The following is a 16,320-nucleotide window of genomic DNA, read 5'->3' on the forward strand; positions in this document are numbered from 1 at the left end:
GGTCTCATGCGAAACGTAAACTAGTCCAATGATTTTCTGTGTCCAAGAATCCTTGTAAGAAACCTCCTTTCTTTTCTAAATCTGAAAGTCCCTTCGTGGCTATTATTATTATTATTATTATTATTATTATTATTATTATTATTATTATTATTGCGTTCCGGCCTTCTAGGGACCACGTTACAATTTCAATTCTTCCTCCTTAGTTGTTCTTTCCTTTTCTTCCAGTATTCTTTCATTGTTTCACTGTGATTCTTTTTCCTGTCTTCAGTCCACTTTGTGCCTGTTTTCTTTTCCTTCCTGCCTTGGAATCCTTCTATTTGTAAGACTTTCTTCCTAAAAATCTTTCTTTCCAATAATTCTTCTTCTCGTATGTTGTTCCTTTCCAGGTCTTTCTTGACTTCTTGAATCCAGGTGGTAGTTGATTTCTTTTCCCAAAGGTACTTGAAGATTCGTTTAGTTAGTGTATTGTCATCCATTCTATAAATGTGTCCAAGAAATAGCAATCTCCTTTTTTTGTTTCTCATATGTTTTATATGTTCTGGTAAATTTCATTGTTACTTCTTAATTTCCAAAACTGTGCAATTCGTAGAGGACCTAATATTTTCCTCTAATTCTTCTTTCTAATATTTCTAATTTATCAAGCTTGTAGTTCAGTGCTAGACATTCGCTGGCATACAGGCATTCTGGTTTCACTACTGTGTTGTAGTGCTTTATTTTAAGTTTTGTTGATAAGCACTTTTTTGTTGTACGTATTCTTAGTTATACCGTAAGCTCTTTTCATCATTTGTATCTTCTCCTCTACAGCAGATTTTTCTAAACCATTTTCTTGAATTGTCTCTCCCAAATATTTGAATTTCTTTACCTTTCCTATTTGACCAATATCCGTTACTAAAAACTTCGGGGCACTTATTATATTCATCAAATATTTTGTTTTCTCGGCAGAGATTCTCAAGCCTGTCATGTTGACTGTCTTTTCAAGGATATTGACTTGCATTGCTGCATCTGTAAGGCTTTCTGAAAGTATGGAAAAGCAAATGCTACGCAATGTATTGCAACACCATTGTTCTTTTTCCCCAGTACGAGTGGCAATATTTTGGATTCTTTCAGTTTTTCATTCCAAATTCTTACAATTTTTTCTATGACAATTAAAAAGGAGTGGAGATAAACCATCGCCCTGCCTGACACCTGTATTTATTTTGAAAGGTCGAGATATTTCACTCATAAATTTTACTTTCGAGATAGTGCCTGTAAGAATTTCACGAATTAGGTTTGCCAATTTAGTTTTAACTCCAAATTCAGGGATTACTTTCTCTAGGGTTTCCCTGACAACAGGGTCAAAAGCTTTTTTAAAGTCAATAAATGTTACAACTATGTATTTGGAATTTATTAATCTGTGTCGAATTATAGATTTCAGGTTGTAAATCTGTTCGGAGCAAGATCTTCCCTCTCTAAATCCACCTTGATATTCACCCAATTGACTGTCCAGTGTCGATTTTACTCTGTTTAGTAGTGTTGTTGAGAATATCTTGTAAACAACTGGCAAGACAGAGATACCTCTGTAGGTGTTGACATCTTGCTTGTTACCCTTCTTGTGTAATGGGTGTATTAGAGCCACTTTTCCAATCCTCTGGGATCTTTCCTGTTTCCCAAATTTCTTCAAAGATGATGATGATGATGATGATTATTATTATTATTATTATTATTATTATTATTATTATTATTATTATGATTTTGCTATTGGATTTAGGTCGCACCGACACAGATAGGCCTTATGGCGACGATGAGACAGGAAAAGCCTAGGAGTAGGAAGGAAGAGGCCGTGGTCTTAAGCTACAGGCCCAGAATTTGCCTGGTGTGAAAATGGGAAACCACGGAAAACCATCTTCAGGGCTGCCGACAGTGGGGTCCGAACCTACTATCTCCCGGATACAAGCTCAGAGCTGCGCGTCCCTAACCGCACGGCCTACTCGCCCTGTGATTTATTTTTTTATTTTTAAAAATGTTTTAAATACCTGTATTAAGTTATAAAAGTTATACAGAATATAATTTCCGATCATTTAAGCCTTACATAGTTTTACCGCTACCGACTATGATAATATAATTCATGCATTTAGACTTTTCTTGCTAGTCCATATCAACGCCAAGCATTCCTAACATGGAAATATTGTTTAATCGTGTTAACTGGCGATGGTTTTTGTCAGGATTGTCTTAACACGTTCAGCCCGACGGTGAACAACCACTAACTTCCCAAAATTCCGTCGTGCGCCACCGGTGGCGAACGCTGTCCTTTTATAAAACCCCGCACAATGTGGTTCGAGATACATTTTGCTTTTATATTGCAATCGGCGTTTTGTGCAAAGGAATAGAGTAATGCTTCAGCGTTTTAAGGATTGTATACATTGTGTACCAACGGTGGTACATGATATACCAAAAATTGGTGCACAAAAAGTTTGTAAAGAACTGTCACTCAATAACCCCCTTTAATTATAAAAACATAGTATTATATGTATTTAAACATGTTTTAAGATTACAAAATATCCGGCCCCGCGGTGTAGGGGGCAACGCGTCCGCCTGTCACCCGGCGGCCCCGGGTTCGATTCCCGGCCGGGTCAGGTTTTTTTTATTGTAAATGATTAATATCCCAGTCCTGGGGACTGGGTGTTTGCGTCGTCCTTAATGTTCCTTTCAACACATTCAACACTTTACACTTCCGCCATTTCCAAAATACACGCAGAATCACAACATATGGTGCAAAGTAGGGGCAAAATATCTTCTTAGCTCGACGCCCCGAATTAATAGCAATAAAGAAATATTACAAAATTGCGCAGTTATATAATAAGGTTGATTTATTAAATTCCAATGCAAATTGATTTTCATAGAGTAAGAATACACAGGTTTGACAAAAAATAATATTTTTAACAAAAGAAAGCAGTTGCAAATCAAAGTCTGGTAAATCGGTCCCTGATCGTAGTTTTCGTTATAACTTCATTTCCATACATAGGATTGTTAGACCAATACCGGTACATTTTTTGGGGAGGAAGAGGACAAATGTTCATGATCATAAGAACTGCAAGCAGCTTCTTCAGCTTCTTTCGTGCAGTCCTTCCATTTAGGCATTAAAGCGCGTCTTTTTATTCTTCTAGAGGCAGCGTTTTGTCTTGCATATCTGTTGGTTTTTGAAAGAATTGCATGTAAGATTTCATCATCTAGAAATTGCTTATTTACTGTAAAAGGGTCCATTACACTCAAATTATACTGCAGCCCTGGCTTTAAGTCAGTCCACTCCAATATATTATTTACGTGATAATTATGAATAACACTTATTCGATCACCGTCACACCTTTCTGTATCACTTCGTTCTTCCTTACTTTCTTCTACCACATTTATAAGGTCACTATCACTTTCAGTATCTGACAGGAAATATTCACTTCCAGACACCGATATATCACTAAGTTCAGACATACATATGCCCTCATTTAGGATTCCATCAATCTCATCAGGATGCATAATAAATATTTAGGCCTACCATAAATTCAAATAGGAATGTGGTTTTACTCTTTTTAAAACAGCGCCAGAAAAACTTACCGTTTTATGCTCTACGGAAAGCATCCAAACCATAAACAATGAACTGCAAATTGTTCCAATATTTTTCGAACGTGACAGGTTCACAGACACACTGAAAGAGCGCACTACTAATTGCTTATGGCACGGCCATCTTGAACTTCGAATTGGCCGTCCTTCTGGTAGTTGTTGCGCACATACAAGCAGTTTTGGAAATTACAAAGCTTCAAAACCTCATCCAACGACCATGAAATTGCATGTATCACCGGGGTATGAGATTGCCACGTGATTACCAAATACCGTCGTACGCCACCGTTGGCGCACAAAATAGAGTGCGTAAAATATATCTAAAACTGTTATAATACGCAAACTGACCATTCATAAAGGGGTTTCATGTGAAAAACAACATGGTTTGTATAAACACTCAGGGTCACCTTTTCAGGAATGCAATGCTAAATACGATGCAAGTTTTGAAAGGTATTTTTTTTAAATCGTGTACCACCGGTGGCGCAGTCGGGATGAAAGTGTTAAGGTGTAAAACCGCGTAGTTTCGTGTAACGATGTTCTAATATCCCATAGTCGGAAGAGACATGTAGGCCTACAATATCGAAAGCTCATAACAATGATCAACAACATTTTTTTTTGCTAGGGGCTTTACGTCGCACCGACACAGATTGGTCTACGGCGACGATGGGATAGGAAAGGCCTAGGAGTTGGAAGGAAGCGGCCGTGGCCTTAATTAAGGTACAGCCCCAGCATTTGCCTGGTGTGAAAATGGGAAACCACGGAAAACCAACTTCAGGGCTGCCGATAGTGGGATTCGAACCTACTTATCTCCCGGATGCAAGCTCACAGCCGCGCGCCTCTACGCGCACGGCCAACTCGCCCGGTACAGCTAGTAAAAGATCAACGTTATTTTGCAGACGAAATTATTCTTACATCGCCAGTTTTCAGATAGGCAGTGCTGCATTGAAGTGAAAGCTGTGAAGATTCAGGATATCTTATTCATAAGTTGAAAGTAGTAGATATAAAAATGATTGCTGGTGCATATAGACAGAAAAAACGTCACGCCAAATTTAAAAAAAATCTCGTCTCTAATAATTTATATCTGATACATTTTTTATCGCACGAGCTACCCTGACGTGGAAACATTCAGTCGTCATAGTAATGAACTAACTGGCGATCGTGGTGGTGGAGGTTGTGATTGTTGTTTTATAGACTGCTAAACCACGTGGTCATTAGAACCTATTCATCAAGAAAACAGTGAAGAAGATGACTCTGAGAAGAAATAAGGTGTGCTTATTACTACTGCATACACAACACTGTCAACGACGGGTACAGCTACTGTCTCGAAATAAATGCTGTCGTTCCACACTGGGTTTAGCATGCTCCAGTAGCAGAGGTATACTGCAGGATAGTTGGCCGTGCGGTTAGCGATGCAAAGCTGTGAGCTTGCATCCGGGAGATAGTGGGTTCGAACGCCACTGTCGGCCGCCCTGAAGATAGCTTTCCGTGGTTTCCTATTTTCACACCAGGCAAATGCTGGGGCTATACTTAATTAAGGCCATGGCAACTTCCTTTCCACTTTCCTATCCCATCGTCGCCATAAGACCTATCTGCGTCGGTGCGACGTAAACTAAATTGTAAAGGATAATTAATACAAACATTCCTGAAAAATTAACATAATTATTCCAAGAAATGGCTGACCTAAACTCTGACGAACCATTGTCGGCAATTCTGTGAATGTCAATAGAAAGCGGTATACGCAAGATACCTAGAACCACGGTTCCAGGAGGTATAAAATGAGTGGAATAAAGAAAGTCCTGAAAACTGCACAAGGTACATAATAAAAATGTTCATCAATGTTCATAATCTGCAGCTGCATTATGTCTACATGAGATGGCTAGTTTCAACCCAGCTATCTCCAGTTTTTTCGTAAATTGAGTTATTGGTACTAGGTTAAACTTGGCGGTGAATTCTACTTATGTAACCTACACTTTTCTTTCAAACACGGCAAAATCCATGTTATTTTCTTTAATAAAAAACCACGACAATTTCAAACCTAGCAATCTCCACCAGATGGTAGTGTTTCGGTTCAAACTGAGCAATCTCCGAAAAGATCAATCAGAGCTGCAATATAGCGACCACCCAGCATGCTCTAATCTTGTTTGTTTATATCACCGAAATGAGCGTGTTGTCACTGTTGCTCGAGTTGGAGTTTGTTGTTAATTTGATGGATTAATGTTTAAAGTCAGTGACTGAAAATGGACGCCAGTGCAACTTACAGTTCGGTAGCTTCTCCGGTACCGCCATACAAAGCTAGGAAACGGATACAGCAACCTGATAAGTGGAGAAGAAATGTTGCTAAAAGGCTAAGGTTAGCAGTCATTGTTTGAACTACACGTTATACAGCATGTAGAAGTCATTCTTTTATGTGTATTATATGACAGCACCAAGAAAATATACTGTGCACTTCTTAAATTTTTCACAAGTATTCACCAAATGGTCCACCAAAGTATCCCTCTCGTAGTCACAATAAAAAAAGCAACTTCAGTTTTCCAAGCTCAAGATGTCTAATACTATTTATTTATTTATTTATTTATTTATGCGCAATACACGATTTCTAATCCCAATTACAGTGGCAATAGTTTGCATGTTGTTTTAATGTTTCAAATCGAGTCCAATAACCTAATATCTAAACGATTCTAATATTATATTTACAATGAGAAAGAAACAATATTTCATATCTAATCTAATTTAATCTTTACAAGAAAGAAGAGTAAAATAACAAATAAAAACGTAATTTCATATCTAAATTATTATTTTCTTCTCGTTCTAACACTTAACATTATATTTATGGGATAGAGCTTAATATAGAAGGTTTGAAGTATATTCTGTGGTTCAAATCAACATTACAAGTTTTTAGAGAGTTTTCACGGAGATGGTGAATTGTCGTAGAAACGGGTCTAGAGGTACACAGAAGTCTAAATAATTTTTCCGAATTGCACTGTTTGTACTGTATAGCCTGTAAAGTGGAGGCATTTTTGTGAGCGGTTGTTCTGATTTTTTTTTAAATTCTGAAATGTTACATTTGTCCTCGCACTAAAGCGTGGCAAGTGAAAGCTCAAGAGGCATAAAAAGTCAGGGTTGTCATTAATAGAATTTACAGATTTGTACTATGACGTTCCACAAGAACAAAATCGGCCAGGATAACGTTTTACTGAGAAACATTGTTCTCACTCCTGTCAAGCGCAGAAAGCCGAGAAATGAAGGCCATCATTCCAAGACACAAAATCAGGCATTATGTTAAACGGAAAGAAGGTGTAACTCTCCTACAGTAGTTTGTCAACAAATTTATTCGAAGACACTTCACATAACAAGGCCAAGGTTAGAGTACGTTGCAAAAATTGTGGAAGCAATCTCGTAGAAACAAAGAAGTTGTGACAGAAAAACAGGAAAATTTATGGATTGCAGAAATGCTGTTATTTAGTTTCTGTGGTCTCTGGTGCGCGCGCGTGCGGGTGTGTGTGTGTGTGTGAGAGAGAGAGAGAGAAAGAAAAATGAAAATAACTTATCCTCTAATCTTGATATCACTAAGCTCTGGACAATGTACAATTCTCAACCTGCAGAAAATTCAGTTGAACAGAAGTCGTTTTCTTTTTCTGATATATATTGTTATTAAAACTCAATCTGGGATTCAGTGTCCCCCGAACAGACATATGCTCAACATGGTTTTTTCTTTCAATTTGCTTTACGTCGCACCTACACAGATAGGTCTTACGGCGACGATGGGATAAGAAAGGCCCAGGAGAAGGAAGCGGCCGTGACCTTAATTAAGGTCAAGTCCCAGCATTTGGCTGATGTGAAAATGGGAAACCACGGAAAACCATCTTCAGGACTGCCGACAGTGGGGCTCGAAACCACAATCTCACGAATACTGGATACTGGCCGCACTTAAATCGAGCTCGGTAACATGTATCTCGTTTAGAGAACAGTTAAGAAGCGAAACAAATTTGAAAAGAAGGAATGACTTAATGACTGCTAGAACAGTTCATAAGTTGAGAGTTCAAGCATTCTATGAAGCTCTGAGGTGTCCCGATCCAGGTGTACTGATAGTTTCTGTTGATTTGCAGAAAAAAAATGGTACTGCCAAAGGTAGCACATCAACAGGCTTATTACAGAAGACAGCTTTACGTGCACAATTTTACAGTGGTCCAAAGAACATCATGAGCTCCTCTCACACCAAGAAACTGTTTTAGTTACGTCTGGAGTGAAGACCAGTTTCCCAAATGACCTAACCAGGTCTCCTCTGCTTTGTATCATCGCTTGTAGGCTATAGCTACGTCAGAATTCAGTAAAGTCAGACTAGTGTCCGATGGATGCGGCGGACAAAAGAAAATCCTAACAATGTCCATGAAGCACCGGACAATATGACCGAAGTTGAACTTTACTTACCTGTCAGACGACATTCTTTCATTCGTCCTGACAGGGTATTTCAAAATGTAGAGAAGGCTTTCAAACGACAGAAAGTGATATCCAATCCAGAAGAAGAACAACAATACCTTGTTTAAAGCAGTCTAGGACTAGCATAAGGAGGTTAACGCTTAAACTTCAGAAAACTGGATCCTCGCATTTCCAGATCTCAACCTCAAAACATACAATTCTGACGCGTCATGAGAAAAATCAAAAATAAATATTGGCTGGAGGTGAACAGTTTTACTAGAGTGACATTGGTTCTTCGAGATGTCTTACTAAAAATAACTCTTCTGTAGCTAATATAATTTCTGCGGTCATCCCACTAGGAAAGCTCGAGAAAGTTGACTCAACAAAACTAAAAGACATTGAGAACATGTCGATAACACACTACGGAGAACAGTGGAGACAGCTGTTACTGTAGTAGAAAGAGGCGCTGTCAAGAACAGAAGAATCAGTTTCTGCAGAAGATGATAATCCTTTGTGTGAGCCTGCGGACGAAGAAGTACTTCTGCGTATTTAAAGAAAAAGGACACAAAATGTATGTTTAAAAAATACAACAAGGGTTTGCTTAAGTTTCATTTTTAATTCACATTTCTTAGTTTGTCTGAAAATATCAAGTTCTAGCCAAGCAGAGTGCTTCTGTAAGTGATGACATTATTCATAATTAGTAAAATGAGTGATTAAAATAAATATCCATAAAATCTTCCGGTTTTCATATTTTGCCACGGCTAAGTTTTCGGTCTCCGCATCCTATTAGATCAAACTCGGCAATCTCCATATTTGAGTGCATATTACATCACATGAACAGGACTTACTTCAATAGGGTATCAGAAAATGTATACTTATTGGTCCAAATTATTTTTAGAAACAGAAGTACACTTTCAAAATGTAGGGGAAATTAGTGTAACAATTCTTTGCGCCTGTGGCAAAATCATCGAATGTGGAGATTGCTGGGTTTGAAACTAGCTCCCCTCACACATTCTGTCTGTGTGTAACGGGTGGCGATACCCATCTACACGACCTACAAAACAAATTTAAACCCCATGGCGCAACAGCCCCGAATGACCATGCCCTACCAAGCGACCGCTGCTCAACCCGAAGGCCTGCAGATCATGAGATGTCGTGTGTTCAGCACGACGAATCCTCCCGGGCGTTATTCTTGGCTTTCTAGACCGGAGCCGCCATCTCACCGTCATATAGTTCCTCAATTGGACCTCGAACAAGCTCTCAGATCCAGGTCTGGGAATAGAACCCGGGGCCTCCGGATAAGAGGCAGGCACGCTACTCCTATACCGCGGAACCGGCCTACACGACCTATACATAATCAAAATTGATTTAGATATATAATTCTAAAAATGATTTAATTCTGATGTCTGGGGAGGGAATGGCGGCTATCAGACTAGTACTAACCACATCTAGGATTAGAAATGGTGAGATAAGCCCTCAGTAAAGAGCCATTTGACTTGGAATCTGTCATGAAAAAACCAAGCCACAAGGGTAGCAGGATAGCCAGCGAAAGATATGTGACTGAATTGAATTATTTATGGCTTCTGAGTCTTTCCACCATGCGTGAATTACCTTACATAGCTATTACCTACGCGAACTTTTTAAATCAATAACCACCAAGGAGGGAGGAGGGCCAAAAGACACAAAGGAAAACCTTACTACTTTCCTCTTTTTGTTTTTCTCCCATACTACAGATGCTGTTAGTTTATCAAAACTTACCCCTTCAATTCATTCTAACACCAAGAGGCATGTCAAGATATCTCCAGCTGATTACAACCTTGCTGAATGCTGCTACACCACCTTTCCTTCCTATGCTACGGTGACCAGAATTTCAGACGCAGAAAGTGGTCAAATTTATTGTGGACGTAGGGTTTTGCGATTTGCGTTTGCTGTTTGTATAATATTGTTGATAATATGAGCACTACACCCTACTCGAACAAGTGACATTTTAAGTAAGCTCTGAACAATGGAGTACACAATTTTGAACCTTTCCGACATGAATCAATGAAGTTGGTATTTGTATTTTCCGCACATAAGCTCTGATCAATGGAGTACACATTTTCTGAATCTTTACGAGATGAGCAATTGAACTTTATATTTACACTATCCGCACAGTCTTATCTTATTTTCAGTATCGAAGTCACTCAGTGTTTACAGTACTAATGAGGAAATAATATCAGTAGTTTCCCTGAATGGTTGTTGAAAGTCAACACTTTTACCTGAACACCGCTGCTATAATCAAAATAATGAACCAGAAGAGGAAAAAAGTTTTATGGATTTGCGATTTAATGAATTTGTAACGTAATTCACTTTTTAAGCCTTTTCCCACTTCAGACCTTGCAGACAGACCGCCTACATTTGTCGCAATTGCTTCGCATTTCGTCTCTGCACATGAAAATTTTGGTTCGAAATATTCCTCCACTAATCTAGACGTTCATGATGATGATCATCATGATTCTTGTTGTTTAAAGGGGCCTAACATCTAGGTCATCGGCCCCTAATGTTACGAAATGAGACGAAATGTAACACCAATTAAAATATCAACATTTATCCAATGACCAAAATTATAAACAATGACGATAAAGAATGAATGAATGTGAATTTAAAATAATCAGCAGATCTAATTCACAATATTGAAAGTTAAATTCCAAAATCCATCCTCTGGCTAGAATTCAAAAAGACGAAGATGAACAATGATTATGAACTTAAAACAATCAGTGGATCCGAACCACAACACCTTCCCAGAAAATAACTGAACAAGGGACTGCTTCCAAAGTAAAATCCTAAATCGATGATGCTTGTTGCCTAAAGGAGTCCAAAATCCAGGTCACTGGCCACTCAAAACGGTACTAATCGCTGGTAAAGTAGACCATGGTGTTCCTTATGTAGTGGTACTAACAAGTAACGTAGACTCACGGTGTTCCTAACATAGTGGTACTAATCGAAGGTAATTTACTTCGCACAGGTAACGCAGACCTATGGTGTTTCTCACATAATTATACTAGTCACAGGCAACGTAACCCCATGGTGTTCCGCACATAGTGGTACGAATCACGGGTACTGTAAACATATACTGTAGTGACCTACCCACGATGGTACTAATCGCAACCCTATGGTTTTGTAGTAGTACTAATCGCAAGTACAAAGTCGACCCATGGTGTTCCTCGCGCGATGGTACTAATCACAAGTAGGTTCATGGTTCTAATTCCATCATTCCTTGGTCGCCCCTTCTAGTCGCCTCTTACGACATCAGGGAACCTAGAGACCGAACTGACTGGTTATGATGCACAGTGTGGTAGGCCTATACAGAACAGCCTTCACAAGCAGGCAGTTTTTATTACTTTAGCCCCATTTCCGCTCCGCGTTAAAACGTTGAGAGAGATGAACTGGATGCAGCAGCATTATCGGCAAGTTTACGCTTCTTTGAATATAGAATTTTCACGACCGCATTGTAACCGAAACCGACTCAACCTATTAGGTCGTGTTACGTGCATTTAGTACGTGTTGAAGAGATAAGTACAGAACAAAAAACGCCCACCGAACACCAGTGGGATTCGAATCATAGCATATAGTGGTACTAATCATGGGAACTGTAAACATATAGTGACCCACCCACGATGCTACTAATCGCAACCCTATGGTGTGACCCATATATTAGTACTAATCGCAAGAAAAGTCGACCCATGGTGTTCCTCGCGTGATGGTACTAATCACAAGTAGTCTCATAGTTCTAATTCCATCATCCCTTGGTAGAGCAACCGACGCGAAATCGGGAGGTTGTGGGTTCGGATCCCACTGGTGTCCGGTTGGCCATTTTTGTTTTGTACTTAACATCTCAACACGTACTGAATGTACGTGACACGACCTAATAGGTTGAAAGTCGGTTTCGATTATGCTTCCTTGTCTGCACGTATCAAAAAATGTCACTTTTTCCACCATTTGCAATTGAAAATATAGCTGAACATTTTGTATATCGTACGTCGCTAGTTAATTTATCTTGTAGGATAAATGGGTACATAGTGTTTAAATTAGAATTACGCTCGGACCACGCCAGATTTACCGTAGGTACTCTCCTCTCTGTCGTGACTTGCAAATAGGTGATTTCAATTGAAATAGGAGCAGGGAATGTTTCATATTCCTTCTTCACAATAGAGAATACAAAATAAAAATAGCTCATGGTCTTGACATTTTCTTTATTTCATTACAGAAAGGATGACAGAATTTAATATTATTATATTTCTCAAGACTTTTAGCGGGATAACATTAAAAAACAGGATACATTTTAAGATACTTTAAGTGGACCACAGGATAAGGGGCTAAATAAGGAGTACCGTATCCTAAGAAAAGCAGGTATCTGGTCACAGTATTCTACGCCCCACAGTAAGAAAAACAAATGAAGACCACAGGGAGGTAAGGGGTAATGCCAGCGTTTTAAAACTGAAATAGAGGTAAATGTAAAAACTGCAAGTGTATAGGTGGAAAAAGGTCTCATACTACCACACTTGATTAACCACCTTTAACCGCAATGAATGGCTCAGCCGGTTGACGCGCTGGCCTTCAGACCCCAACTTGGGAGGTTCGATCCTGGCTCAGTCCGAGGGTATTTAAGTGCTCAAATATGTCAGCCTTGTGTAGGTAGATTTACTGGCACGTGAAAGAACTCCTGTGGGACTAAGTTCCGGCGTCTCCGAAAACCGTAGAAGTAATTAGTGAGGCGTAAAGCCAATATTATTATTAACCACCTTACAAAATGCATGGTGATATTCATTTGTCACACAGTTCTTGAATAAATTAGTTCTGAACTTTAAACTAGCTCTCCTGAAAAATTTACATTCCCCCTTTTCTTCCAGCTGTCTTCAAATTCAAATTGTGTTTTGACGGCCTGTTTGTTACAAATGCTTGAAAAAGTCTGAAGAGATTCACAGCCATGACAGATGTGATCGGACTGTATGACTCTCAGGTTTATTTCATACATCCTTCACATCCGTACCTTATGATCAAAAGTTTGCCTCATAGCAATATTAGATTCTTGAAACCGTACACGACCTATCTTTTGAAAGGCCCGAATGTCAGAGTAGTCTATGATGGAGCATATGTCAATATTATTGCGCCCTTTAAGTACATACCAACAAATCAATCAATTGTACAGGGTCTGTTCATATAACTCAGCCCGTGGACGTCGAGATGATATCTTGCCATCTATCGGTGGATGAGAGAAGTAAATCCTTCGCGCTACTCTCCATCAGCGATCATGCTGCTATCTAGCTACACAAATACAAAAATCAGTCCTCAGACAACAGAAGAAGAATAATATCGACGACGGAAGGAAACACGTGGGCAGGCCGATTTACCGTGATAAATCTCTGGTTCCAAAAAAATACTGTAAACACTGTTGGAACAGTTAGTGAAGACTGACCGAGTCTTCCAGATGGAAAAGAGGAGCATCACTTCGTGAAAAATAAATGAACTAACGGTCAAAAGTCATTTGTTTGGTCTCTATATTCTTTCCCAATACGTTTACTCTCCAGGGTTCGCTTTTCCCTCGGATTCAGAGAACAGGGGCCTTGCGGGGGGGATGGAAAGGTCGGAAGGGATAGACAAGGAAGCGGAAAGGAAGCGGCCGTGGCCCTAAGTTAGATACCATCCCGGCATTTGTCTGCAAGATAAGTAGTGAAACCACGGAAAACCACTTCGAGGATGGCTGAGGTGGGAATTGAACTCCCCTCTACTGAGTTAACCCCCGAGGCTGAGTGGACCCTGTTCCAGCCCTTGTACCACTTTTCAAATTTCGTGGCAGAGCCGGGATTCGAACCCGGGCCTCCGAGAGTGGCAACTTATCACACTAACAATTACACCACAGAGGCGGCCCAGGTCTCTATATACAAACTGAACTTCTAATGAAATATTTCCTGAACGAGATGTGAATTTTATGGGCAAGTATACAGTCTGACATCTTCAAAGGAGAGAGTCATCGCAGCTACACGAAGCATTAGTGATATTAAACACCTTCCACAGCTATCTTTGGGGACAGCCATGGCTCTGTTTAATACGAAAGTTGTTCCAACAGCCATACATGGTCTAGAGCTAATATGAGAACATCTCTCGAAAAGACAACTACAAGAGCTGGAAAGTCTGAAGGCTAGATTCTTGAACAGAGTTCTATGTGTTTCTAAATATACATCATCACTACTAGTAGGCCTATACGTTCTTGCAAAGGAGACGTACTTCACTGAAGACATACGATTTAGATTGTTATTTTCAGCGACAAGCAGTTACAGGGAGTTGCTACAAGAACTGCAATCAAAGAGGGATATGATATGGGATGAGTTTTGATCAACTGATGTGCAGTGGATATGATCTGAGGCATGCAGTGACCAGGTTTGCCGTACACGGGTTCCACCATAAGGTGTGCAGAACCTTGGGATTTCACAAGACAGGACCAGGCTACGTATGTGTCTTCTGCGACCAACGATGTGATATATACCATGCCATCGAATGAATCCGTAGAAAAGGAAGCTTGGCACAATTGTGTCAATAATTGATGATGTTTTGCACGCACTGATTGTATATTATTATCATCGATGTATATCTAAGTGTATTTAAGTGTATATATTATGACCATTTGGTTGCAATAAATGTATTATTATATTCCTTGGTGACAGATGCGCAGTAAGGCAAACAGTAAAATTCTCAGTCCCCTCTGAAACAAGGTAGTCATCGGTCAATAGGCGAAGGGTCCATGAAACCTGTTCAGTGAAAGGGATTGACTTGGTCTTGTTCGGTTTGATTTAATTCTCCTTCCTTATATAATACTGTTAATGATTTACGTCCCACCAACAGCTACTTTTACGGTTTTCGGAGATACCGAGGTGCCGGAATGTTATCCTGCAGGTGTTCTTTTACATGCGGGTAAACCTATCGACACCAGGCTGACGTATCTTAAGCACCTTCAAATTCCACCGGACTGAACAGGGATAGACCCTGTGAACTTGGGCTCAGGAAGCCCAGCCACTCAGCAACACCCCAAAAAGCTATGGAAATCTCTGTTAAGAGATCGATTTGAGTAGAATAAAATGTGCCTAATTATAATGCTTATTTACAATATGTTGTAATATCTGAAGCCACCTCTTTTCAGTTCCGACTCAGTTAAATTATAATTTTTAGGTACTCCAGTCTGCCGAAACTAATTCTGATTCATAAATACATAAACTATCTGCAATATAAAACAAATGGTAATAATATTATTTTTGAAAAAATTATGTGATTTACTTGTTTCTTTTTTCAATAATAATGTTACCATAAATATGTTTCATTTTTCAGATACAGTAGTTTATAAATGTATTAATCAGAACTATCTTCGGCAGACTGGAGAACCTACAATATAATCTGGAAAAACTACTCACATCTGCAGTATTAATGGGAAATAAAAAGCAATCGTTTCGAACATGTTTTACACGGCCCTCTTTACACAGAGCACACTGAAAGAGTAACACTCCCCTGCCATCTAGTGGCAAAGCAGAGTATCACGTGAAAGGAGTGTCCAGTTCTCCCATGTCGATAAATACATTAGACGATTAACTCGCGCTTTAAATGATTAACATAAAAAGAGATCTACAAAACAGAATAATATACTACAAGTTTCGAAAAACCCATGTTCTGCAAGTTTCATAGATGATCATATGAGGCTGAAGTCAGCAATCAAACTATTTCTCTACCTACATCTCATATATCCAGTTTTTAACCACAAAATGAAATTATTAGACCAATCTGAATTTCGTCACACACAAAAAGGGGTAGGGTGAGTCATCTAGGTCAACTGCCCCTAGGGAGTCAATTTAAGACTGGTTATTCATATACAATTTCTAGTACGGTGAAACCTGTTCAAGACGGAATTGGTCGGGTTCCAAAAATTTTTTTCCGATTTGGACAATTTCCATATTATTCAGATAAATCAAATACAGTATTTAATGTGACATTGTTTGTTATACACTGTTATTATATGAAAAGTCTTAAAAGTGAAAGGCATTGTATGAAAACTTTCACACTAGGCAACTGTACTTACATTACAAAGAGCCTCTTATCCATCAGTGAATCTTGATGTAATTCCAATTCACGGCACAAATGTTGTAAACACTTAAAACACTAAGGCCCGGTTGTATAAAATATTTGATCTGAGTTTAACGAGAAAAAATGGCTGCCAGTCAAGTTGAACTTCGATTTTCCGTTGTATAAACGCTAATCTAAGATCATCTCGTCTCGATCTAAGTTCAGATTTGA

General features: G+C 39.1%; 1 protein-coding gene across 1 annotated transcript in view; it reads right to left on the reverse strand.

The window, feature by feature from the left end:
- Window positions 1-16,320, reverse strand: part of LOC136877570 (AT-rich interactive domain-containing protein 5B) — a 369,783-nt gene that overhangs the window by 319,439 nt on the left and 34,024 nt on the right. The window lies entirely within an intron of this gene.

The sequence above is a fragment of the Anabrus simplex genome, chromosome 1 (assembly GCF_040414725.1).
Source record: "Anabrus simplex isolate iqAnaSimp1 chromosome 1, ASM4041472v1, whole genome shotgun sequence".
Classification (NCBI taxonomy): domain Eukaryota; kingdom Metazoa; phylum Arthropoda; class Insecta; order Orthoptera; family Tettigoniidae; genus Anabrus; species Anabrus simplex.